This window comes from Pan troglodytes, chromosome 3, assembly GCF_028858775.2.
Source record: "Pan troglodytes isolate AG18354 chromosome 3, NHGRI_mPanTro3-v2.0_pri, whole genome shotgun sequence".
Taxonomy (NCBI): domain Eukaryota; kingdom Metazoa; phylum Chordata; class Mammalia; order Primates; family Hominidae; genus Pan; species Pan troglodytes.
Window position 1 is genome coordinate 15,313,751 of NC_072401.2, and position 26,742 is coordinate 15,340,492.

General features: G+C 39.9%; 1 long non-coding RNA gene across 4 annotated transcripts in view; it reads right to left on the bottom strand.

Moving 5' to 3' along the window:
- LOC107974202 (uncharacterized) overlaps positions 1 to 26,742 on the bottom strand; it is a 386,436-nt gene that overhangs the window by 352,478 nt on the left and 7,216 nt on the right. The window contains exon 3 of one of the 4 annotated variants that reach the window (XR_010156481.1): positions 14,333 to 14,400. The exons of the other annotated variants lie outside the window; for them this stretch is intronic. This is a non-coding gene — a long non-coding RNA (uncharacterized LOC107974202). The remainder of the gene's footprint in view (positions 1 to 14,332; positions 14,401 to 26,742) is intronic. 4 annotated transcript variants of the gene reach the window in all.

Consider the following 26,742-nt stretch of genomic DNA (forward strand, 5'->3'; position numbering starts at 1 on the left):
CAGGCACTCCTCACCATGCTTGGTTAATTTTTGTATTTTTAGTAGAGACAGAGTTTTGCCATATTGTCCAGGCTGGTCTCAAACTCCTGACCTCAGGTGATCCACCCACATTGGCCTCTCAAAGTGCTGGATTACAGGCGTGAGCTACCATGCCCAGCTGGCCATCCTTTTTTTTAAGTCAGACTTCATCTCACAAAATCAAGAATGAATTACTTGAATTTCTGAGACATAGAATATCTGTAACTAGAATTCAGGCATTTATTTCACCAAAAATATTCATTGAGTTTAATTTTTGCCTGGATTTGAGCTTTATGCTCAAATTCCTGAATTCTAGTTACAGACAAATGTAAAGATTTGAGCTCACAGCTATGAGTAAAACAGGAGTAACTAGACAGTGCAATGCATTGTGACAAATGCCGTTCACGAGAGGCAGTCAAGAACAGCTATGCCCTGTGGCTTTAGAGCCAGCCAGCCTGGGTTCAAAACCTGACTACACCACTAATTATCTGTGCAGCCTTAGACAAGTTCTGTAACTTCCTTGTGCTAGATGTCCTCGTCTGTAAAACAGAGATAAAAATAGTACCTGTCTCCGGGTGGTTGTGGAGGATCAATTGAGCTAATCCGTGTACAGCTCTTAGAAATGTGCCTGCATAAATGAAGCATTCTGTGAACAGTGGCTACTATGATGATGATGAAGATTTACATGGTGACAAAGGAGAAAAAAGAAAAGGCACCTACATGATCCAAAGGCAGCTGCGTGATCCAGGCCTCCAGGGCTCAGGGGATGTAAGCAGCACAGGCTTCTTCTTAAGGGAAGGAGCATCAAAACCGAGGCTCACAGGAGGAGCAGGAGTCAAGTTAAAGGGTGGAGAGTGGGGTTGAGAAAGTTTCCCAGGCATGGGAAGGGGTTGTGCAATAACCCAGAAATAAGGGCAAATGGAAGTTTTGGGGGAAACCACAAAGAATGCTGGCAGGTTAGGCTGGGGAGATAAGCCTTAATTTGATAACCACCCTCTCCCACTTCTACTCTGGAACTAAAGATGTGTAACTCATCATACAACTTCTCTGCAGAGCTATGTAATAAATTCTGGGGGAATCCCACCCTTGCTGTAGAGGCTGTGTCACACTGGAAATTGAGACTTGAGTTGGCATTTGGTCAAGCAGGAGACTTGCCAGAAGCTGCCAGGGGCAGAAGAACCCAGGCAGAGTGCTGGCTGTATGAAGTGAGGCTCACCCAGGGAAGTCAAGCACTGCTGCAAAAATTGAAAAGGTTGCAGGAGCTAGAGCTGAAAACAAAGTCAAGAGGGCCCAAGGGTAGCCAAGTAAACATGGGAAGAGAATACGGAGAGAGAATAAGAGTGGAAAATAAGCAGCAGTGTTCCTGACAACAGCCTGAAGAAGGCTTGGAATGCCAGCATCCTACTTGCACAAGCCCAATCACAAGGTGTGCAGATAGCCCAGCCTGGTGAACCAGATGGCCAAGAGTCTGGACAGATAAGAAGCACCCCTATGCATTACAGTTTGAGCCATGAGGGGTAGTCTGGGCAGGGGTTAGCAGGGGGACGATCTCTATATAGACCTTTGAGTGTGCTTAAATATTGCCCTCTCTCCATGGGCCTGGGACCATTCCCACCCTCATCATCCCAGGAAGCCCACTGGGGAGGTATTAGAAGAGACATAGTTTTCAACAGCCACAGCTCTAGAGACAGAAAGTCTGCAGTCACCAGAGCCCTCCATCTCATATACAAGTAAGCAGGGACAATAATAGAACTCTTGCAGGGTACTGCATGAACTCACAGAGGCAAAGTGCTTAAAAACAGTGCATGAAGCATAGTTCTATTGATTCTACTTTATTCATTTAAGAAAATGTACTGAAGCCTACTTCTAGGCTCCATGTTGGTTGCTTAGAATACAAAGCCGAGGCCGGGCACGGTGGCTCACACCTATAATTCCAGCACTTTGAGAGACCGAGGTGGGTGGATCACTTGAGGTCAGGAGTTCGAGAGCAGCCTAGCCAACATGGTGAAACCCCGTCTCTACTATAAATACAAAAATTAACTGGGTGTGGTGGCATGCACCTGTAATCCCAGCTACTCAGGAGGCTGAGGCAGGAGAATTGCTTGAACCCGGGAGGAGGAGGTTGCAGTGAGCCGAGATTGAGCCACTGCACTCCAGCCTGGGCATCAAGAGCAAGACTCCATCTCAGGAAAAAAAAAAAAAAAATACAAAGCAGCTGAATATGGCATGATCCCTGGACTCAAAGTGCCTGTAATCTAGTAAGTCAGTCAGGCAAGCAGGCAGATGAGTACGAAACAGAGTTACAGTGGCTGTTAGAGGGAGAAGCCGGGGATGCAGAGGGAGTCCTTGTGAGACCGAGGAAGGACAAACAGGTAGGGAACAAAAAGATAGATGATGAATACAGAATAACGTATCCTGATCTCTAACACCTCTAAGGGTGGCCCAGGGAGGGAGGAGAAACAAATGACAACAAAAACAAGAACCATGAACATAAGGTGGTGACTCTGCCCTGAGAAGACATGGGCCCGCTCTCTTGCCAAACCCATTATCCACTTATTAGAGAAGACACTGTCCTCCATGAAGAAACAGAAAAAGATGCCAATGTCCCACACTTGGAACAAATATATACATCAAAGAGTTACCAACAAGCTGTGACTGAGTCTCCTTTCCTTCCTGACATTCAGGCTCCTGGGTTTTTATTGTTCCCAATCGATTTATAGATGCAATAAACATAAATACAAGAGGCAATGGATTTGTCCCATGTGAAAAAGGAGGCATCGGTGAGTTTCAAATATATTCAGGGCTTTAATTTCTACTTGAAGTTTCATGTTTTGAAAATTAAATATATTAAGAGTTAGAACAACTATAATTCTTGGTTGCTCCAACACTAAAACATTCAAAGCAAGGGGAAAAAAAAGGTCTTGCCCAGAATGTAAACTGAGAATGGAAGTAGTTACCAGAATAATTCAAGGCTCTCTAACAACAGATTGTCTAAGTTTTTCACTTGTTTCTGATAACTGTGACAACTGGGTCTGAATCACATTTTAGGGATCCTTTTTTCCATCTGCTTCCAGAAGGACTTTTGAGCACAAATACATATGTGTTTCTTCAGACTAAAACATCACAGCAGTGTTGGGTTAAACTATTGTTTTAAATTTGATTTTAAAATTATATGTGCTTTTAATAGAAAAATTAGAAAGCACAGAAAATCAAAAATAAGGAAAAATCATAACCTACAATTCCAGTTCCTTGTGGCAACCACAGTTTAACTTTGGGACATTGCCTTTCTGACATTTTGTTTCAATGCAAATTTCACTATTTTTCTATTCACTTGCTTTAAGTAGTTAAGACTATGTTTTAGGCCGGGCGTGGTGGCTCACGCCTGTAATCCCAGCACTTTGGGAGGCCAAGGCAGGTGGATCACAAGGTCAGGAGTTCGAGACCAGCCTGGACAATATGGTGAAACACGGTCTCTACTAAAAATACAAAAATTAGCCGGGCGTGGTGGGGGGGTGCCTGTAGTCCCAGCTACTTGGGAGGCTGAGGCAGGAGAATCACTTGAACCTGGGAGGCGGAGGTTGCAGTGAGCCAAGATCGTGCCACTGACAGAGGGAGACTTCATCTCAAAAAAAAAAAAGTAAACAAAAGACTATGCTGTAGGCCCACATTCATATTTGACTTGCTCACCTAATGATGTGCTATAAGTATTAATACTTTGAGTTGCTATTATTTATCATCCCCACATGTCTGACAGCTTTTCCCAGAAAGGTAATTCAACCTGGCTTTTGAACCAAGGATTGGGAACTGAACCAGCAGGAATGGAAAAGGTAAGGAAAAGTATGCTTTAAGTTTTACTCAGACAGACTGAGCTCTGGGATGAGGATGCTTTGAAGCCTTGAAGATACTGACTCTTCTCCAGCCATCAGGCAGGCTGAACTGGAAAAGGCAGCAGGACTAGCCCCGGGAGCAGTCACATAGGAGGAGCCATAGTGGTTTAGAAAACAAAGCAAAACACTCAGGTCCACAGTTCCTGGGAGCCAGCTGATGTCAGAGCCTCTGAGACCACCTTCAGCTGCTCCCCATTTGGCCAGCCTGACAAGTTAGACTGGTTTATCCTCTACAGTTACTGTATGGAGATGCCAGACACTATCCCCAAACTCATTGCCAGGCACCACCCCCAAACTCACTGCACTAATAGTGAAGGGGACCCTACTTCTAAAATCTGGCAAAGGCTCTCTATTAATTGACCAGGATAGGAGTTGACAAAAGTTTGCTCTTAAGTGAGTAGATAGATAAGGCTCTGTGGGTATCTTACAGTCTCTGCCACATGTTCTTCTTTGTGTGGTTTTTTAAATAATCATTTCTTTTTTAAATCCTTCTTAGGTCAGGCCACAGGTCAGGGCATATGGACTCCTAGGCAAGAACTTCTTTCCCTTTTTATTAAAAAATAAAATAAAATAGAGATCCTGAGAGTTGTTCTGAAATTGCTGAGACATGGTATGTCAAATCTAGTCCAGTCTTCATTGACATCCTGAGAGTAATCAGTACAGGGAATTAAACACTCCATGGGGGAGCCTCCAGTTCCCCTCAGGAGCCATGAGAGTGCACAGGAGTCCCATTAGGTTCTTCTGGAACTCACAACTCTTTTGAAGTTTAAGAAGATGCCTTCCCAGAATCATAAAAGTCTAACTATTACATTCAGCACATGATTTGTGACAATGATGAACTACAGGAAAAGAATTCCAGGAAGATCCATGGTTTCCTCTACTGTCATATTTACCAGAAGCACAAACACAAGACACATTTCCTTGACTTGGAGAACTTTTGAATTGAGTTATATGGGGAACTTTAACCAAGAGCTAGTGAGTATAAGAGGAGGCTGACTATCCAAACAGACAATGGCCCAACTCTACATAAACATAGAACTCTGACCCACAACTGGCAACCTGTCCAGAAAACCATTCCCTCATCCACAGTAACAAACCCAGGAAGCCAGCCTGCTGTCTATAATCAGATGTACAGAAGTCAGGTTAGCAGTAACTGGTAATCTCTAGTCATTTGTCCAGGAAGCCAAACAATAACCCCTGTCACAGTCAATCCACGATGGCCAAGATTTTATTAATAACTGCCAGGCTTCCTAATTGTTGTCCCCACTTTCAGCTTAGGACCAACCAGCAAAAACTAAATATTCACCCCTAATTGATCGCATGGGATGCCCTGCTTTGAGTTAGCCCATGTTCAGATTTCCCAGGCCAACAGCCTCCACCCAGGGCACACCTGAGCCCTTCCCTTCTTTCCACTACGAATCCTTAACACTCCCCTGCCTGCCTTGGAGTCTGGCATGTGATGGTAGCTGACTCCCTTCCTGTAGCAAGCTCTGAATAGCCTTCCTTTGTTCTCATGTGGTTAGTCTTCACTTATTTTCACAAGGTTATGACTCTTTTCTCTATTTTACCTATTTTTATCATAAAACTTCACCAAATTTAGTGCCACTAATTCAGAATTACATAGAATTTAAAAGTAGACAATAACTCAGGGCCTCTCTAATTTGTCACACTAAAGCTATAAATAAGGAAAGTAAAGCACAGAAATATTTGGTCCAATGTTCTGCCTATGACATTAGGCTGCCTGCCTGAAAGTAGGATAATTTCCTACCAGGCTGGGCTGAAGTTCATTCTCTGTGAAATAGAATACAGATTCCAATGAATTGGATGAGTGACATTTGTGTACACTATGTGTACACTGTCATGGTAGATATAAAAAGACATACACACACACAAACTTAATATATTATACATTATGTACCTATAATATATATTATACATTATGTACCTATAATATATATTATACATTATGTACCTATAATATATATTATACATTATGTACCTATAATATATATTATACATTATGTACCTATAATATATATTATACATTATGTACCTATAATATATATTATACATTATGTACCTATAATATATATTATATATTATGTACCTATAATATATTATATATTATGTATATATATTATATATTATGTGTATATAATATATTATATATATTATGTGTATATAATATATATATTATAATATATATAATGTGTATATAATATATAATATATATTATGTATATATAATATATATATTATAATATATATTATGTGTATATAATATATATATTATAATATATTATGTATATATAATATATATTATATAATATATTATGTATATATAATATATATTATGTATACATAATATATATAATGTATATTATGTATATATTATATTATATATTATATATACATAATATATATTATATATATTATATTATATATTATATATACATAATATATATTATATATATTATATTATATATTATATATACATAATATATATAATATATATTATATTATATATTATATATACATAATATATATTATATATATTATATTATATATTATATATACATAATATATATTATATATATTATATTATATATTATATATACATAATATATATTATATATATTATATTATATATTATATATACATAATATATATTATATATATTATATTATATATTATATATACATAATATATATTATATATATTATATTATATATTATATATACATAATATATATTATATATATTATATTATATATTATATATACATAATATATATTATATATATTATATTATATATTATATATACATAATATATATTATATATATTATGTATACATAATATATTATATATTATATATTATGTATATATTATATTATATATTATATACATAATATATATTATATATATTATATATACATATTATATATAATATATATTATGTATATATAATATATATTATGTATAATATATTATATTATGTATATAATGTATATTATATATTATGTATATAATATATTATGTATATAATGTATATAATATATATTATGTATATAATGTATATAATATATATTATGTATATAATGTATATAATATATATTATGTATATAATGTATATAATATATATTATGTGTATAATGTATATATTATATATTATGTATATAATGTATATATTATATATTATGTGTATAATGTATATATAATATATATTATATATAATATGATGAGGAAACTTGAAAATGAGTTAAAGAGACCCCCCACCTACACAAAGAGACCCCCAAAAACACAAAGAATTAGAAAATTATATAAGATGCCATTTCCAAAGTGCATTCCACTATTAAGTGAAGATGGTGGGTATACCAAGTTCAACAAGATTTTTGTTCTAAAGTTTCCCAGAACATTTAATTTTCAAAGGGGGAGAAACTGTAAATGTACTTCCAAACATAATTGATTCTAGAACTCATTCTAAGAAAAGCATCTTTTGACTTCAGGATATGGAAATTATATCTTGAAAAATTCTATTGTAGGAGATTATCTAAGATGTTTAATGACATTTTGAACTCTTACTGAAAGGAAGTAACTAAGGCAAAAAAAAAAAAAGTCACTTCCTTAGAAATGTCTAAGTATGTTCCAGGCATTATGCTAAGTTATATTCTCTCACAGTATCCCTATGAGTTGAGTATGATTTTTATGCCTGGTATACCAATGAGGAAAGGCAGGGACCAAGAGGTTGAGCAACTTGCCCAAGAGTTGCTTTCCCCAAGAAAAGCTCACTAATGATCCTGCCTTCACTACATTGGCCTCAGGGGGTGCCACTTCCCCTTTATGCTGTGGTCCTAGGACAGAGGGCCCTTTCACCTCTGTGTGTATATCTAAGGCAAGATGTGAATGTGACTCCTAAAAGGCTTTACCAACAGAGAGTTAACATAAGCAAAATACACATAAAGGATCTTCAGGTTCTAAATATTCGAACTTGTAAAAGAGCTAAGAGTGGTTTGGTTAAATATTTGAACTTGTAAAATGACTAAGAGTGGTCTGTTATGAGCTAAATCGTGTTCCTCCAAATTTATATTGAAACCCTAACCCCAGATATAACTGTAGTTGGAGATAGCATCCTTAGGAGATAATTAAGGTTAATTGAGGACTTAAGGGTGAGGCCCCAATTTACCTCTCCTTATCTTTTCTCTTTCTCTCTTTCTTCATTTCTTCCTCTGCCATGTGAGGACACAGCAAAAAGTCAGCTGTCTACAAGTCAGGAAAAGAGCCTTCACCAAACCCGAGTCTGTTGGAATCTTGATCTTCAACTTCCCCCAGCCTCCAAAACTGAGAAAATGTATTTCTGTTGCTTAAGCCACCTGGTTTATGTATTTTGTTATGGTAACCTGAGATAACCATGAGAAAGTCCTAACCCCCAGTACCTCAGAATGTGACTGTGTTTGGTGATGGAGCTTTTAAAGGAGTAATTTAATTAAAATGAAGCTGTTAGGGTAGACCCTAATCCAATCTGACTGGTGTCTTTATAAGAGGAGGAGATTAGGACACACATACAAATACCAAGGGTGAGCAGGACAGAGGGACTGCTATGTGAAGGCAGCAAGAGGGCTGCCATCTGCAAGAGGCCTCAGAGGAAAACAGCCCTGCAGGCACATTGATCTTGGACTTCCAGCTTCCTGAACTGTGAGAAAACACATTTCTGGTGCTTAAACCACCCAGTCTGTGCTATTTTGTTATGGCATCTCTAGCAAACTAATAGAGTCAGAATCATCAAATTCAAATCCCAGTACCTTCACTTATTGCATATGTGACCTGAGAAAAGTCATTTGATTCTTCTGAGCCTTGTCTGCAAAACTGGAATAACAACAGCATCCAGTGATCTTTTAAATTTGCTGTGAAGTTGATGAGACCACTTCAGATCACTGATCAGACTGCTTGGTATATAGTGGTAGAGTGCTCAACTAGTGTGAGCTACCATTACCACTGTCATTTACTCCCAAGTGACAGAGTCTGTCTCTATCTCCCACTGCTTGAGAGTGACCTCATAGGTACCTAGGTGCTTCAAGTGCAGGTCAAGAAGGGAATACAAAAGTAAACCTATTGTCCATGTAAGCCACCCACCCCTTCTGTGGTTCCTGACCAAGGATCTCCCAGCCCAGATGGTTGACAGTGGAAACATAAAAATGTTTCCTGCCACCATCAGGGTATATTTAACCTTGATCTTGTAGCCCATTGTCTTAGTCATTTTCTGCTGCTATAACAGAATATTAAAGACTGAATAATTTTTTTTTTTTTAAAGCTGGAGGCATCACGCTACCTGACTTCAAACTAAAATACAAGGCTACAGTAACCAAAACAGCATGGTACTGGTACCAAAACAGAGATATAGATCAATGGAACAGAACAGAGCCCTCAGAAATAATGCCACATATCTACAACTATCTGATCTTTGACAAACCTGAGAAAAACAAGAAATGGGGAAAGGATTCCCTATTTAATAAATGGTGCTGGGAAAACTGGCTAGCCATATGGAGAAAGCTGAAACTGGATCCCTTCCTTACACCTTATACAAAAATTAATTCAAGATGGATTAAAGACTTAAATGTTAGACCTAAAAACCATAAAAACCCTAGAAGAAAACCTAGGCATTACCATTCAGGACATAGGCATGGGCAAGGACTTCATGTCTAAAACACCAAAAGCAATGGCAACAAAAGCCAAAATTGACAAATGGGATCTAATTAAACTAAAGAGCTTCTGCACAGCAAAAGAAACTACCATCAGAGTGAACAGGCAACCTACAAAATGGGAGAAAATTTTCGCAACCTACTCATCTGACAAAGGGCTAATATCCAGAGTCTACAGTGAACTCAAACAAATTTACAAGAAAAAAACAAACAACCCCATCAAAAAGTGGGCGAAGGACATGAACAGACACTTCTCAAAAGAAGACATTTATGCAGCCAAAAGACACATGAAAAAATGCTCATCATCACTGGCCATCAGAGAAATGCAAATCAAAATCACAATGAGATACCATCTCACACCAGTTAGAATGGCAATCATTAAAAAGTCAGGAAACAACAGGTGCTGGAGAGGATGTGGAGAAATAGGAACACTTTTACACTGTTGGTGGGACTGTAAATTAGTTCAACCTTTGTGGAAGTCAGTGTGGCGATTCCTCAGGGATCTAGAACTAGAAATACCATTTGACCCAGCCATCCCATTACTGGGTATATACCCAAAGGACTATAAATCATGCTGCTATAAAGACACATGCACACGTATGTTTATTGCGGCACTATTCACAATAGCAAAGACTTGGAACCAACCTAAATGTCCAACAACGATAGACTGGATTAAGAAAATGTGGTACATATACACCATGGAATACTATGCAGCCATAAAAAAGGATGAGTTCATGTCCTTCTTAGGGACATGGATGAAATTGGAAATCATCATTCTCAGTAAACTATCGCAAGGACAAAAAAACCAAACACCACATGTTCTCACTCATAGGTGGGAATTGATCAATGAGAACACATGGACACAGGAAGGGGAACATCACATTCTGGGGACTGTTGTGGGGTGGGGGGAGAGGGGAGGGGTAGCATTAGGAGATATACCTAATGCTAAATGATGAGTTAATAGGTGCAGCACACCAGCATGGCACATGTATACATATGTAACTAACCTGCATATTGTGCACATGTACCCTAAAACTTAAAGTATAATAATAATTAAAAAAGACTGAATAATTAATGAAGGATGAAAGTTTATTTGGTTCGCAATTCTGGATGCTGGGAAGTCCAAGAGCATGGCACTGGCATCTGCTGAGAGTCATCCCAAAGTGTAAGGGAAGTGGGACAGAGAAGGCGAGATGGACCAAACTCACTCTTTTTATCAGGAACTTACTCCCCCAATAACTAACCACTCCCACGATAATGACAATCATCTCTTCAGAGCCCTAATGGCCTAATCACCTTTCAAAGACCCTACCTCTTAGTACTGTTACAATGACAACTAAGTTTCCAAGACATGAACATTTGTGGATGCTTTCAAATTATAGCATTCTGCCCTTGTTCCCTAAAATTCATGCCCCTCCTCTCACATGCAAAATATATTCATTTCATTCCAATAGCCCCCAAAGTCTTAACTCGGTCTAGCGCCAACTCAAAAGTTCAAAGCTCAGAGTCTCATCTAAATTAAATATGGGTGAGGCTCAAGGCACAATTCATTGTGACACAAATTCCCTCCAGCTGTGAGCCTGTGAAATGAAGCAAGATATCTACCTCCAAAATATAAGGGTAGAATAGGGATAGGATAGACATTCCCATTTCAAAAGGGAGAAACCGGCAAGAAAAGAAGGGTAGGTCATTCCAAGTAACTCCAAAACCCAACGGGGAAAACAAAATTAAGTCTTAAATTTGGAGAATAATCTCCTTTGACTCCTGAATCCTGAACACACCTGAGCATGGGTTGGGACCTACGCAGTTTGCCTATGCTGCTCTTACTGGTTGGAGTCTCATGCCTGAGGCTCTCCCAGACTAGCACTTCACATTGGTAGCTCTACAGATCTGCAGTCTCAGGAATGACCCCAATTCCACCACTCCACTACATGTTTCGCTACTAGAGACTATCTGCAGCCGCTCCAAACCCACGTTTCCACTGGCAATGCCCTAGTAGTGGCTCTCTGCAGTACCTCCACCCCTCTGACAAGTAAATACCACATGATATAAGAGGGAGTGTGAATGCTACTCCCCTGGGAGTGGCAGCCTGAGTCACACCAGGGGCCACTTGAGCCCTGGCTTGGGCAGCTGAGAAGTGCTGTGCCGAAATGCAGAGTGCAGAGTTCTGAGGCAGTCCTAGGAATGAATCTGTGGAGGGCACCCCAAACTCATCCCCTGAAACCATTCTACCCTCCTAGAGCTCTAGGACTGTGATAAGAAGGCAGCCTCAAAAATTTTTGTAATGAATTCTGGGTCCTCCACCCATTGTCTTGATGAGTAGCACCTGGCTTTCTTCCAACGACAGAAATCCCTTTAGCAAATGTTCACTTGGCCACATCCTTAGTATTCTCTCCTGAACATTTTTTTTCACTCTTTACATGGCCAGGTTACAAATTTTCCAAATCTTTCCATTATGTTTCTCTTTTAAATATAAATTTTGCCTTTAAGTAATTTACTTACTATCATATCTCACTGTGTGGTTAAAAATAGCCACGCAGCAGCCTGAACGCTTTGCTGCTTAGATATTTCTTCCACCAGATATCCTAGTTGATCACTCTTAAGTTCCACATTCTATAAAGTCCTAGGTCACAGACACAATTCTGCCAAGGTCTTTCCTACTTTGTAAAAAGGATGGCTTTTATCCCAGTTTCCAATACCTCATTTCCCATATGAGACCTCAACAAAATGGCCTTTACTGCCCCTATTTCTACCAACATTCTGGTCATGACCACTTAAGTAATCTCTAAGAAGACTCAAACTTTCCCTAAAGCTCTTCTCTTCTTCAGAACCCTCAACAGAATCACCCTTAATTTTCCATTCATGGCAATACAGGCTTTTTCTAGCCTCTGCCCATTATCCAGTTTTAGATTTTTGTTATAGCAACAACCCACTCCTGGTACCAATTTTGTCTTAGTCTGTTTTCTGTTGTTATAACACAATACCACAGACTGGGTAATTTATAAAGAACAGAAGTTTATTTGGTTATAGTTCTGGAGGCTGAGAAGCCCAAAAGCATGGCCCTGGCATCATGGCCTAATCACTTCTTAAAGACCACTCCTCTTACTACTATTCCAGTAGCAACTAAGTTTCCATCATGTTCAAATCACAGCACCCACACATATCAAGATGTCTTCATACTGGCCACAGTGAGAGAAGACTTGGTACAATGTAGGGAAGTACTTGGCTTCCTGTAAGCTTAATAAAACACCAGCTTTATTTTATTCAAGTGAGTCCTCAAAGAACTGCCAGTTAGTAGCATTTTTAAAAAACTTATCTGGGCCATATAATAAGCTACACTGTCATTTCTCTCTTGTATGCTCAGAGTTTAACCTGTCACTTGGTAGTTGTAAAAGAGCAAATGAAGAGGTAGCGGGAGGATTTCCAGTATGTTACTAGTGTCTGTGTGACTCGCTCCAGGCTTCTTGCTTTCATAGCTCTATTTCTCAGTCTTTTATCTCACAAATGAAAGAAGGTAGGCCAAGAAAGATGTTCTACCTTAGTCACATCTAAAGGGTAAATCCATTGACTAGTTTTGAGGGATGTCTGATACATGTCAAAAATCCTAAAATTGTCTAGCTATTATTGAGGTCCAGGAACTCTAGCTTGGTTAGTCCTCTCAAATGATTTTCAGAGTAGGTTAGCATCTCATTTTAAGGAGTAGAGTTTGGGTATGTCATGAAAGTGTTTATGGGAGGCCAAAACACTAGTAAAATGATTTTCATCTTGTTTGTGATAGCTAATATTTCATCAGTGCATACTATTTGCCAGACAGGGTCTTTCATTTATGGAATAAATATTTATCGAATACCAGTTATGTGCTAAACAACAAGACAAACCAAATGCTCTGCATTCATGGTACTTGCATACTGGTCAGGGAGACAAACAATAAACAAAACAAATAATAAGTAAATTATAAGTTATAGAATAATAAAGGTTACAGAAGAGTAAGTCATTGAATAGGAATAATACATGCTAGATACAGGGGTGCAATTTGAAATAGAGACCAGGGAAGTCTTCCCTGAGAAGCTGACATTTGAGCAACATTTGATAGTGAAGCTAAGGATATTTACCTTATAACCACTATCTCATTTAATCCACTGGACGATTAAATATTATGATTTTCCCCATTTATATATATGCATATACATATCTACATTTATAGTTAGATAAAAAAAGATGTCTGAAGAATTGGTTCACATGATCGTGGAGGCTGGAAAGTCCCAAGATCTCCAGGTTGAGTCGGGTGAGTCAGAAAGCTAGAGACTCAGGAGAGCCGAAGGGGAGTTCTAGTTCAAAGGCCAGCCGGCTCAAAATTCAGGAAGAGTCAATGTTTCAGTTTAAATTTAAAGGCAGAAAAATTTGTCATTTACTTGGAGGAAAGGTCAGTCTTTTTGTTCCTTTCAGGTGCTCAACTAACTGGATGAGGCCTACCCACACTGGGAAGATAATCTGCTTTACTCAGTCAACTGACTCAAATGTTAATATCATCCAAAATTATCAGGACAGAAACACCCAGAATAATTGTTGACCAAATATCTGGGCATCCCATGGCCCAATCAAGTTGATACATAAAATTAACCATCACAGTTGTAAAATCTCACTCTACAGTGGTGCCTTAGTCTGTTTTACGTTGCCATAGCAGAATACTACAGACTGGGTAGTTTATAACAAAAATAAAATTATTTCTCACAGTTCTGGAGGCTGGGGAGTCTACAGTTGAGGAGCCTCATGTAGCAAGGGACTTCTTGCTGCTTCACCCTATGGCAGAAGGCAGAAGAGCAAGAGTGTATGTGCAAGAGCAAACTTGCTTTTATAACAAACCCACTCGCAAGATAACTAACCCACTCCCGTTATAACATTAATCCATTTATGCAGCAGAGCCCTCATGACCTAATCACTTCTTATTAGGCACCACCTCCCAGCACTGTGTCAATCAGGGTTAGGTTTCCAACACATGAATATATTCAGACCATAGCAAGTAGTTAAAAGCTAGGATGGGAGGGGATAGGGATAGGGATAGCATAGGGTGGGGATGGGGATGGGAGTGGGGATGGGGATAGGGATAGGGATGGGGATGGGGATGGGGATGGGGATGGGGATGGGGACGGGATGGCATGGCATGGCATCACCAGAGAAAGCTGGATTCAAAACTTGACTCCACCTTTTTCTAGCTTGAGTGATTGAAGACAAATGATTATACTCTCTGACCTATGGTTTCCTCATCTGTAAGGTGGGAATAGTCATGCCTGCCTCCAAGGGATGCTGGGAGAATTATAAAAGCTAATGTGTAAGGTGGCTAACACAGTATCTAGACCAGAGCCAACAGTATGAGTGCTGAGTGCACGCTGTCCACATGGAAGGGAACTGTGCTAGACACTTCCCCAGATGCTGTCTCATTGCACATGGCTTCTTTAGGGTTTCTCTTTGGAAACGCTTTTATTCTCAACAAGGCTAATTAGCCAGATTTCTGAGACCCTGAGCTTCATGCGGTTTTTCAGATTGCTTTTCACTTCTTGGAGGCCCAGAAACACTGCAGCCCAAAAAAAGGAAGGATTCTTGCCAGATGCTTGGGGTGGGGCAAGAAACCTGGGTACTCCACTTAGGATGGAGTCATTCAAGGATTGAGAAAACTACAGGCCTGAGGCTCAGTTTTAAGGTTCTGATCAAAATAAGCTGAATACTTTGCTAGAATCTCACAAATAGGCCAGCCCTGAGTCGAATTTCCTCAGCCCTCCTTTTGATTTTGTCAAATGTCCCCAGAATAAGATATGCAATTCCCTCTTTCTTGTCTCCTTGACACAGAGGAGAGTGGATGTATCCCAGGGCCCCTTCCTCCACCTGCATTGGGGTAGAAATGAAGATCATTTGCTCTCACTTGTGCTACTTATTATAGAAATTTCTGCTTATGGGTTTTCCACACAGAACCAGGCAGAGGCATGGCTCAGTCACTTAGCCGTCTGACCTTGTTGGGTAAGTTGCTTTACTTTCTCGATCTTCAGTTCATTTATACAGGACTATTAATATATACCTCTCAAGGCTTCATTCTTAAGTGGAATTTATTGACTTCCTACCTTGTCCTAGACACAGGAATGATCTTAACAGCTCTGAAGAGGGACAGCTTCACAGGCATGCAATCTCTGGGGTTGCATGGGGCCCTGGGCTCAGAAAGGCCGTCTTGAAATTCTTAATAACTTTTGAAGGAAGGGTTCCACAGTTTCACCGAGCACTAGGCCCTGCAAATTTTGCAGTTAGCCATGGCTCTAAGAGAAAGGAATTAACCTTATGCTCCTTTCACAGATGAAAAAATTGTGATGCAAAAAGGTTCAGCAACTTGTCCAAGGTCACACAGCTAGTAAGTAGCACAAGAAGGAAATTTCTTTCTGATTCATGCTTTTAAATCCTCCTGGATAGTGCCTTCCTGGTGAGAGAATTTAATTAAAAGCCATTACTCTGTGCTTTATAACTCCAAGTGGCTTCCATCCCCTGCCATTCTCACTTCCCATCGCCCAAGTAGTCTTTATCCTCATGCTGATGACTCTTAGCCCCACAGCTTTTAAGAAATGATCCCCATGTTGCAGATGCATATGATTCTTGAATATAGTGCCTGGGAGGCCTGCCACAGTTAAGTCACTGCCCGGTCAGTTAGGTTGAGGCAGGATCTCTTTCAAGGGAGCAGAGTTGGGGTATCAATGCCTGCTATCAGTCATCAGGGAAAGTAACAAGACATCAGAAAGTAGATGGAGCCTCCAGTTTCTAGGACAGTCTCCCATCCTGGAAGAGACTCATCTCTCTGTTTGTTTTTCTTTTTCTTTTTTTAATTATTTTAAGCAATTAAATTTTTTTTGAGACAGGGTCTTGCTCTGCCACCCAAGCTGGAGTGCGGTGGTACCATCATGGCTCACTGTAGCCTCTAACTCCTAGGCTGAAGCAACCCTCCTGCCTTAGCCTCCCAAGTAGCTGGGACTACAGGCATTTGCCACCATGCCTGGCTAATTGTTTTTCACTTTTTACAGAGAGGTGGTCTTGTTGCCCAAGCTGGTCTCAAACTCCTTGTCTCAAGAGATCCTCCTGTCTCAGCCTCCCAAAGTACTGGGATTACAGATATGAGCCACCATGCCCAGCCTCTCTGTTTCTTGACTAGAATAATCAAGATGATCTCAGCCCTATTTGCAGGGGTTAGGAGTGAGCAGAAAGTTGGAGGTGTGGTGTATGAATTGTAAGAACCCCCCTCCAGGAAGCAGCAGGGCTATAAAGCCAAGGCAAGAGAAGTGGCTATAAAAGGGCCCTGGGCCAGTGCACCACGCATCTGGGGGTAGAGGGCAAGTCTCCTAAGACAGAGTTAGAAATAGATCAAGACTTGGCTTGTGAATCTGGACCCAAGACAGGGACAAGGGTTGTGGCAGGAGCAAGAATCTATGCCTCCTAGACTTTATTTCATCCTTCCTTTTATTTTTCCCCTGTGTTTTGCCTCTGCATTGGTGTTGATGGTTGTTATTTTATACAGTAAGTGTATGCCTAAAGGAACCAGGAGAATGGGCCTATAACCTTGCTTGGGCCAGACTTTGAAAGGAGGGAGAGGAGTATATGCCCAGGTAACTTTTTGCTGTATGTGGTGGTGGCAGCTGAAATGAATTGAGGGAGAACAAGAAGAAAGCAATGGTCAAGAGGAAGAGGTAAGTCGTTTAGATGGCTTCGATGGCCCCTGGAGTGGTGGTGCTTTTTAATGTGCATGGTAATCACCAGGACATTTCCCTGTTAAAAGGCAGACCCTGATTCAATAGGTCTGAGTGAGGCCTGAGACTCTGCCCTCTAACAAGCTCCCAGATGAGGCTGACACTGCTGGTCCACAGATTGCACTTGGAGCTGCAGAGTCCTAGGAAAGGGCCAGCCCCTTAGACAATGGGGGCCACCATTCAGATCGGTTTTACAGCAGAGATTCGAACAGGAGTAAAAATGCCAACAGGCTATTTTCAGGGAAGAACACATCCCTTCAAAGACTAAAAGCTCTTGGGGTTATCACTACAAAGAGAATGGCTAGGAGGAAAGAGAAGTTGAATATTTTCATTGACAGGTTACATTTCTTTTTTGTGAAGGTCAGTATGATCTTAGGAATGATCAAAAGCCCCAGCTGTGTCTCGTATCCCTCCCACCTTACCAGGGTGTCTGAAATTCCCACCATCAGGAAAAATGACTATATTTTACTAGGGCACCATTTCCTCAAGAATGTTCCACTCAGAACAGTTGTTCTAAGGTATTAATTGATAGAAAAAATAAGAGTTCTGTGATGATATTAATTAGGGCAACACTGATGCAAATAAAGTGGAATATGATTCTTTACCACAAGACTCTTCAGAGCGTGTCCAGTGCTAACATACATTGTGAATAGCTAATATAGGAACCAAACTGCCACAGTATTTCCTAACCTTGTTTGATTGCAGAACTCTCTGTTTCTGTTTCTCTCTAGCTCCCTTCCTTTCTTCCTTTACTAGCAATTAAATAAGTGCCAATTACATCAACAAAATGCTGAAGGTGGGAAGGTTCCTTATTTGTTTCAACAGAGATTTATCTTTTTAAGTATTCAGTATTCATAGCCGGGTAGTGACATAAACACTCATATACTTCCAATATGAATTTAAATTGGTAACAGCCTTTTGAAAAGTTCTTTGGAAGTATGAAGGAAAAACAACAAAAATATTTATAAACTTTAAGACAATATATTAACTTACGTGATTCTAGATTTAGATTTTTTAATTACCCCAAATATAAAATTTTTCCAACAAAGCTTTGGAAATGTTTAAAATTATCTATGAGGGTGTCACTCAGTTTAATACACTCATTTGTCATATAAAATCATCACAAATGTCCACGAAATCATGTAGAAGTGTGCTTATGTTATTTTGCTATATCAACTGCAAAAAGCAGCTGCCACTCTTCATTCCTCCTTCTTTCTGTGACCTTTGCAAATGACTGGGGAGTCCCACCCCATCCAGAGGTGGTGTCTACTTCCCCACACTGGAATCCAGGCTGGCCTTGTCACTTGCATTGGCAAAGTGTGGCAGTGACACTTTGCCAGCTCTGGACCTCAGCATCTTATGGTTCTGTCTTCTCTCCCAGAATCTTGCCACTGCTATGTACACACCCCCAGGCTGGCCTCTTAGGGAATGAGAGACCAAGGATAGGAGTGCTGTGAACCCACCAGCAAGTGAGAGAACCCGGCCACGGTTGCAGACCCATTAGCAAGCCCCGCTGAAACTAGAGTGACTATGGAACCTTCCAGCTAACCCCTGAACTCATTTGCAATCATAAATGGTCATTGTTTTAATAGGTGGCAATAGATAATTGATAGAGTTATGATGTAATATAAAAAGAAAAAAACAGCGTAAAATATGTCAACTAATGTGAAATTGTTATAAAATAATTATGACCAAAAGAAAAATGATATGAATGAAAATGTGATGAATGGCTGTTTTACAAGAGCAAGCTTATTAAAATATTGATATATTTTTATCTCTCTACATTTCTGCATTTCCAAATTTTCTTTGATGAGCATGCATTACTGTCATCATGTTTGCATATTATACAAATGGTTTATTTAGCAATAATAACTCAGGAGTCTTAGGGATAGTTGGTATCTGCCACATACTCTAGTATCTAGACTAGTCCAAAGTATGTGTTTTAAAAATCATAAAACGCCTTATAATCTGTAAGGTGTTATAGTTTTTACTATGGCACCTACTTTCATAATTGTTGAGCACTCTAATAAGATGCCACACTTTCTGCTCCAAAATTGGTAGAGTTTTTACATTTTATTTTTGAGTTAAGAATGTATTAACCCTAAAACACTAACGAATTGACAATCCGAGGATTTGAACAAACTTCCTTACCATTAAGTAATATATATGGCAATAATAAACACAAGCCCTCTGTGTGTCACACAGAAACTTCTCAGGCTAAATAGAGCTGAGCTTTCATCTTGAATGGCAGCTTTGGAAAAAGGATCATGCACAGAGCAACCCTTGAACTGTTTACAGAGACAGTAATGTGAGGAGCACACCCTCCCAAGATAAAAGCTGCTTTATGGTATATAAAGAAAGTCCTTTGAAAGTACTGCTAAAATTGAAGAGACTTTGTAGTTCTCCAGCAACTTTCATGCAAGCATCTGAAAACATTTTACTGACATACACCTTTAATCTGCACAGCCGCCTGAGGGTAAGTAACAAGTTTTACTATCCCCATTTTGCAGGTGGAAAACCCAAGGTAGAAAGGTACCAGAAAATGACACATGCTAGTTAAATTTATTTGGTTGCAAATAACATAAAAAACTAGCCAATCAGGGAATAATTTATATTATATAAATATTATATTTATATAAGATATAATTATATATATATAGTATTGTATCTTATATTATTAAACAATGACAAAATTTAAAATAAAAATAAATGTGTGTGTGTATATAAAGGACAAATGAAGGCACATGGCTATGAAAGAAGGAAGTTGGGCAACTCGAGGGCTCTAGGTTCTAGCAATCAAGTCTCTTCAGGGTGCTGGTGTCTGGATGAAGCTGTTTCAGCCATTTGTCACTCCATTCAAAACAAATTGTAGAGAGAGAATGCCTGAGCACCAGAGTTGGGTCACAGGCCAATTCTATGAATGCTGTACACTACAGTTGAGGAGTAACTCCCCAGGAGAAAGAAAGTCAATGTCAGGTAGACACAAAACTATGCATATTTTAGAATGAATGAAATGTAACAGGAAGTTCTTTTTGATTTTTGCCTATCTATCACTTATTACTCAGCCCTTTTCAGAATGAACCAGGAGTTTCTAGGAACCAGGAAGGAAGGGAGCAGTGTTTTTGAGCCTAGCCCATGGTCTGGCACAGAGTTAGTTCAATAAAAGAACACTGAATAACTGAATGAATGCATGAACCACTTGGCATCTGTGCAGTCCTGAATGAAATACTGATAGTAGCATTTGTCTCCCATTTTTCTCCCATGGTGGGTTTGCACACACTTCAACACCCTGGGCCATTTCCAAGTTTCTTTTCAACAGGCATTAAGTGCCTACCCACCCAGTCCTCCATGTCCTAGAGTTGTTCCTTCTCAGGGATGTGTTCAGAACTGGTTCTAGTGTGGCCCATCCAGAATTCATTATATCTTCTTCTTTTTTTATTTTATTTTTTTAATTGAGACAGAGTCTCGCTGTGTTACCCCAGGCTGGAGTGCAGTGGCACAATCTTGGCTTACTGTAACCTCCACCACCCGGGTTCAAGCGATTCTTGTGTCTCAGTCTCCCAAGTAGCTGGGACTACAGGCACGCACCACCACGCCCAGCTAATTTTTGTATTTTTAGTGGAGTCAGGGTTTCACCATGTTGGCCAGGCTGGTCTCGAACTCCTGACCTCAACCTGCCTCGGCCTCCCAAAGAGCTGGGACTACAGGCATGCCACTGTGCCCGGCCAGAATTCATTACTCTTTAAACCTGAGGCCTCTTGTGCCTCAGTGTTCTTACTGGTTAAAAGGGAATAGGTAATAATAATTCTATCTTGTAGGGTTGTTATAAGGATTAATGGAGATAATATTAGTAAAGCATTTAGAGTAATCCTGGCACATAGGAAGATACTACTTGTTAGCTGCTATCATCATCATCTTTATATTATAATATTCTTGTTATGGAGCACTGTATATTTAATATCAAGAATTTCTCATTCATGGTTGCCAATAACCCTCAGCACAATCAGGGTTGGTTGTGCTGAGTTGTGCAGAGTTGGTTCTTCCCATATAATGAATAATGAAATGAAGCTCAAGGAATTTAAGTTATCAGCTCAAGGTCTGTCAACTGCTAGATGTCACCTTCCACTGCTTATCCGTAAGGACTGTCTTCTTTCTCTTACAATGTGTTACTTCCCAAAATAAAAGGTAAAGAGTGTAGCCAAAAATAGTTAACTTGCAATGGTGGAATTCCAGGCACGTAGAAGGAAATGTTCCTCCTGGTGACCCACAATCCATCTTGAACAGGAAATCTTGCTGGCCATGAGCTCCATTCATGATATACCCAAGCATTTTCCCCACTAAACTTCAAGTTCCTTCAGAGTAGAGAGGTGCTCTCCCAGCACCCAGCATGGTTCCTGGCATTTGGTAAGTATAATACATGCACTGTACAGCCAAGATACTCTACAGGAGAAAAACATCAAAAATTCTCCAGAATATGTCTATGGCTTATATCCTATGGAGAGTTACCTTTTCTTCTCCCTTTTCGAGATCTCTTTTTTTCCCTTTTCCTCCTTAATGAAAGAAGGAATATTTATTTGGCTTTTTAAATGTTAATCTTCCTTACTCAGCCCTCTCTCTAATCTGGTCATATCTCCGAACCCAGCCTGTCACTCATATGGCCACTTGTCCCATGAACAGTATAAACTCAACATGCCCCAAACCACGTTTATCATCTCTGCCAATTTTACTCCTCCCAAATTTGTTCCTACTTTTGTAATTTCTGATCTCTCTTGGATGCATCATCCACCAAGCCAGAAACCTCAGGGTCATCTCTCTCCTTCCCATCATACTTCCTCACCCATCCATACGTCAAGTCTGCCAATTCTGTCTCTGTAATCATTCTTATATTATTTCTCTAATCTCTCTTTCCACCACTTTTAGGCTACCATCACCTCTAGCATGGACTACTGCTACAGTCCTTTTATCTTGCGTCTTTTCAATCTAATTTTTATTGAGGCAAAGTACCATTTTTGAGCAGAGATGAACTAGCCATTCACCAAACTGGTTTTTCTTTCCTTCAAAGCAACATCTTGGCTAGGCAGGAGACCAAAATATGCCACCTCAAAACATGCCTCTTTGGTATAGTATTATCTTGAACCAATTATTTTGGAACCCTGCAGACACAAGAGAATCTCTGAAAAGAGAGTAGACGTTACCCTTTTGCAGGGAAAATTTGCATCTATAAAAAAATCTCCATATGCAAGAATCTTAGTTGGTTTTATGCTGCTGTAACAGCATACCACAGATTAGGTAATTTATAATGGACAGAAATGTATTTGGCTTATGGTTCTGAAGTCTAGGAAGTCTTCTTGTTGCATCATTGCATGGCAGAGGGCATCATCAGTACATAGCAAAGGAACAAGAGAGGGGGCTAAACTCATTCGCATGGCCTAAAAACATCTTAAAGGTCCTACCTCTCAACAGTGTTGCATTGGGAATTAAGTTTTCAACCCATATGCTTTGGGAGATACATTCTAATCATAGAAGAGTGTCTCCTTCTTTGTACCAGGAAGAAAAGGATGACTACATCTCTAAAGACTCTTATCAATGGAGAAGGCACTGACTTAATCTGCATAACAAACCTTACCCTGTTTACTGAGCTTTTCCTGGGTATTTCTCCATAACCAGCCTTCCCCACACCCTTTTTCCATTTCAACAGACATGGTATTTAAACCTGAATTCAAAGCCACTTCTGTGAGATTTATTCACTTACCCTTGCATATATCTGATGTATACTTGAAATATACATGTTAATAAACTCCTGAGCCCCTTTCTCTTGTTAATCTATTTTTTTGTTACAGAGGTCTGTCCCAACTAAGAACTATGAAGGGTAGATGTTTCTTCCTGTACAGCTCCATTTCCCAGGCTCCCTTGCTGTTAACATTGGCAGTGTGACTGTGTTGACTCAGCTCTGGACAGTGGAATGTAGATGGAAGTGATGTACTCATTCCCTGATCTAATCCTTAAATACTTTCTGCACAAGCCTTCTCAGTTTCCTTGCCTCATCTGCTGGCTTGATGTCAATGGCCAGAGTTTGGAAGTCATGACTAGAAAGTGGCAGAGCCTATGTCCACCTGCGACTCTGAATACCTTCCTTGAACAGACCCCTTGCTCTTACCAATTGAAATACATGTCACTGAAAAATAATCTTGCACAGCATTTAATCACTGAGGTTTCAGAATTTCTCTGTTGGAACACCTACCTTTGCCTTAACTAATATATCTTTCTAAAGCAGAAATTTGACCTGCTTAAAACCTTCTAATCTCTGCCTATCATCTTTGAGATCAGGTCCAGAGTTATCTGGCTCTGGCCCTATCAAACTCTCTAATCATTTATCTCACCATTAAAGTCACACATTTCACTTTCCAGTAACATCCAACTACACGTCAGTTCCCCCATTCCCCAGGATAGCTCATATACCTTTCTATCTATCCCTGACTAACTTCCTGGTGTTTGAAATACCCTTACTATTTTTTTTATCATAAACTTAGTTTATATTAACCTTCAAAGATTAATTCAAGTGCCATCTACTCCAGGAAGCCCTCTCTTCCTCTCTCAATCCAGGCTAAGTTCCCCTCCCCCGAGTGCTTCCCTCTACCTCAATGTATCACAAATTATATTGCAGTCCTGATAATGCAGCTGTCTGGTCTACCTGATAGGCTGCCAAGGAGCAGCACCAAGAGGGGTCTATGACTTGTCCATCATGATATCCTGGCTCCTACCCTAGAGCCAGTGTACTCTATAGAGTCACCCCTCAGTATCTGTGGGGGACTGGTTCCAGGATCCCCAGTGGATACCAAAATTCACAGATGCTGAAGTTCCTTATACAAAATGGCATCGTATTTGCACATAACCTATGCATTCTCCTATATATTTTAAATAGTCACTAGTTTACTTACATTACTTAAGACAATGTAAATTCTATGTAAATAGTTATTATATTGCATTGTTTAGGAAATAATGTCAAGGAAAAAAGTTTGTACAGACACAACCATCCTTTATTTTTTCAAAAATTTTTGATTCATGGTAGGTTGAATCCACAAATGCGGAACCCACAGATACAGAGGGCCAATGGCATATGCTTATTGGGTTGAAACCTTTCTCATTCCAGCTGACTTATGTCCTAGGCTAGTGATCTGCTTTCTTTGTTCACAAGGCTTCTTTGCTATGCAAAGGTACTCCAAGAAAATTTCAATCTTTTTTTAAATCTTTTTGGAATCTGTCTCTTTCATTTGGGTCATGTAAGTATGCCAGAGTTTACCAGCTTCAGGAAAATGGTAAACAGAGAGTGGGATAGTAAGGAAACAACAGCCTCAGCATTCATTTCCCATCCCTAGTGCTGCTGCTATATGTAAGTCCTTACTCAGTTGGCATAGACCACCAAAAAATGAGTGATGATGCTAGCAGCCCCCCTCCCTCTGTACCAGCTCAGCCACAGGGTTCCTGAGGCCACCACACTCAGTACTCAGCCCTCCCAGGCCCCCATGAAGGCACCTCCTTCTAGGAACCCATCTTCCAGCTGGAGCAATTCACTGAACACTCCCACAACCATGCCCTTGACCCAGTCCCTGAAGACCTAACCAACTCACTGATTATGCCTCCACTGTCTTCAAATCTTGAAAAAGTCCCTCTCTACTTTAGACTATACCTCAATGGGTCTGTACCTTCAGGCAAAAAAGAAAAATGTTGTGGGATTAGAACTGAGTTGGGGAGAGGCTTGTCTGTTTCTTTCTTTTTTTTCCACCCCATCCTTGAAACTCAAAAAGGCTATTAACTGCTTTCATGAAGAGTAAAGAAAATTCAGATCTTAGTAACACAGACTTGTTAACTTTGCTAGGAGAGGAAGGAACGCCTTTCCTTCATTTCCAGTAACTCTATGGCATCAAATGAGACACAGATAAGTTTCTCAACCACCCTGCTACAGCAACTAGCCCCACTTGGCAAATCAGAAGAGGCAACAGCAGAGCTGAGCCTTGGAGAACCAGGAGCAGTTGTCAGGTAAAGCAGGGAGGCATAGTAGAAGAGGTGTTTCTTGTTTCCTTTCCATTTACGCTATAAAAATATTCTTCCCCTTGTTAAATAGAGATGAAAGGGAAGCATTAAAGATCTTTAGTGTAAGCATGACATGATGGGGCAAGCTGGACAGAAGCCAAACTGGAGGCAGGGGAACTAGTTCCAAGGCTCATTCTCTGCTTTCCTCCAGGATGAGCTGTCTGCTAATTATCTCCTGCCCATGAAGCCACAGGCCCAGAGGCCCATAATGACACAGCACTGAGGGGTCCCTGCTTTTACTAGAATTATTCCTGATAAGCTTCACTTGACAGAAGGCTTGGCTTCCCCAGTCTCTGATTCTTTTGTAAATCCCCAGAATTCACCTAAGGTCTCTGCCCTGGAGCTTTTGTAAGCTGACCTCAAACCCAGAAACACCCCCCTTGACTGACAGTCCTCTCAGGGTGGAACCAAGAAGAAAGATATTAGTCTAAAGGGAAAAACCCACAGAGGCATGGAGTTCCCCTTGGCTAAAGGAAAAAGCATGTGCACAATGGTGTGGCTTAAAGAATGATAGTACTCCTTGACCTTCAAGGGTTGGGCTCAAGTTCATGGTTCTTTTAAGGCTGTCAGAAGCCACAGTGAGTCATAACGCTGTTTGCCCTGGGAGGAGGGAGGGTGATGGGGTGTGAGTCACAACGGAGAGAAGGACTCACTAGTATGGGGCTTGGGAAAGGCCCGTAATAGTGATGTCTTCCAGTGTCTTCTGAGTTCTCATGTTTCCTTTCAGACTTTGAGCTGGGCAAGGGGCGAAAAAGGGGACTAGATGGTAGTCTCCTATTAATTAGAATGGATAACTAGAGAATAAGGGAAAAACTAACAAAAAAGGCCAGAAACAAGACTGGCCCTGGGGAATTTGAATTCCAGATCATTTATAAAATAATAATAATAAATCAAAGGTTGTCTTTTGTCTTTCCCACAAAAAAATGTGACTTGGTAGCACCATGAGTGTATGAGTGATCTTGGGCCCAAATCTGTCTGCATGGGATCCCTGTTCTGCCTCTCCTTAGATGTGTGATCATAGGCAAGTCATTGAATCTCTGTGGACATTAAGCAACATATTCTTGAACAATTACTATGTTCTGGGCATTCGACTTGGTATCTTATTTGCATCATCTCAAATAATTCCATCCCTACTTTATAACAATACATTCATTTCAGGGTTGTTGGGAGGATTAAAGGAGATAGCCCAGTGAAAGAGTCTAACTGCCTGGCACAATATAAGGATTAAATAGGTACCATTTCCCCTTAACCTGCTCCTTTTTATGGAAGTGTGCAT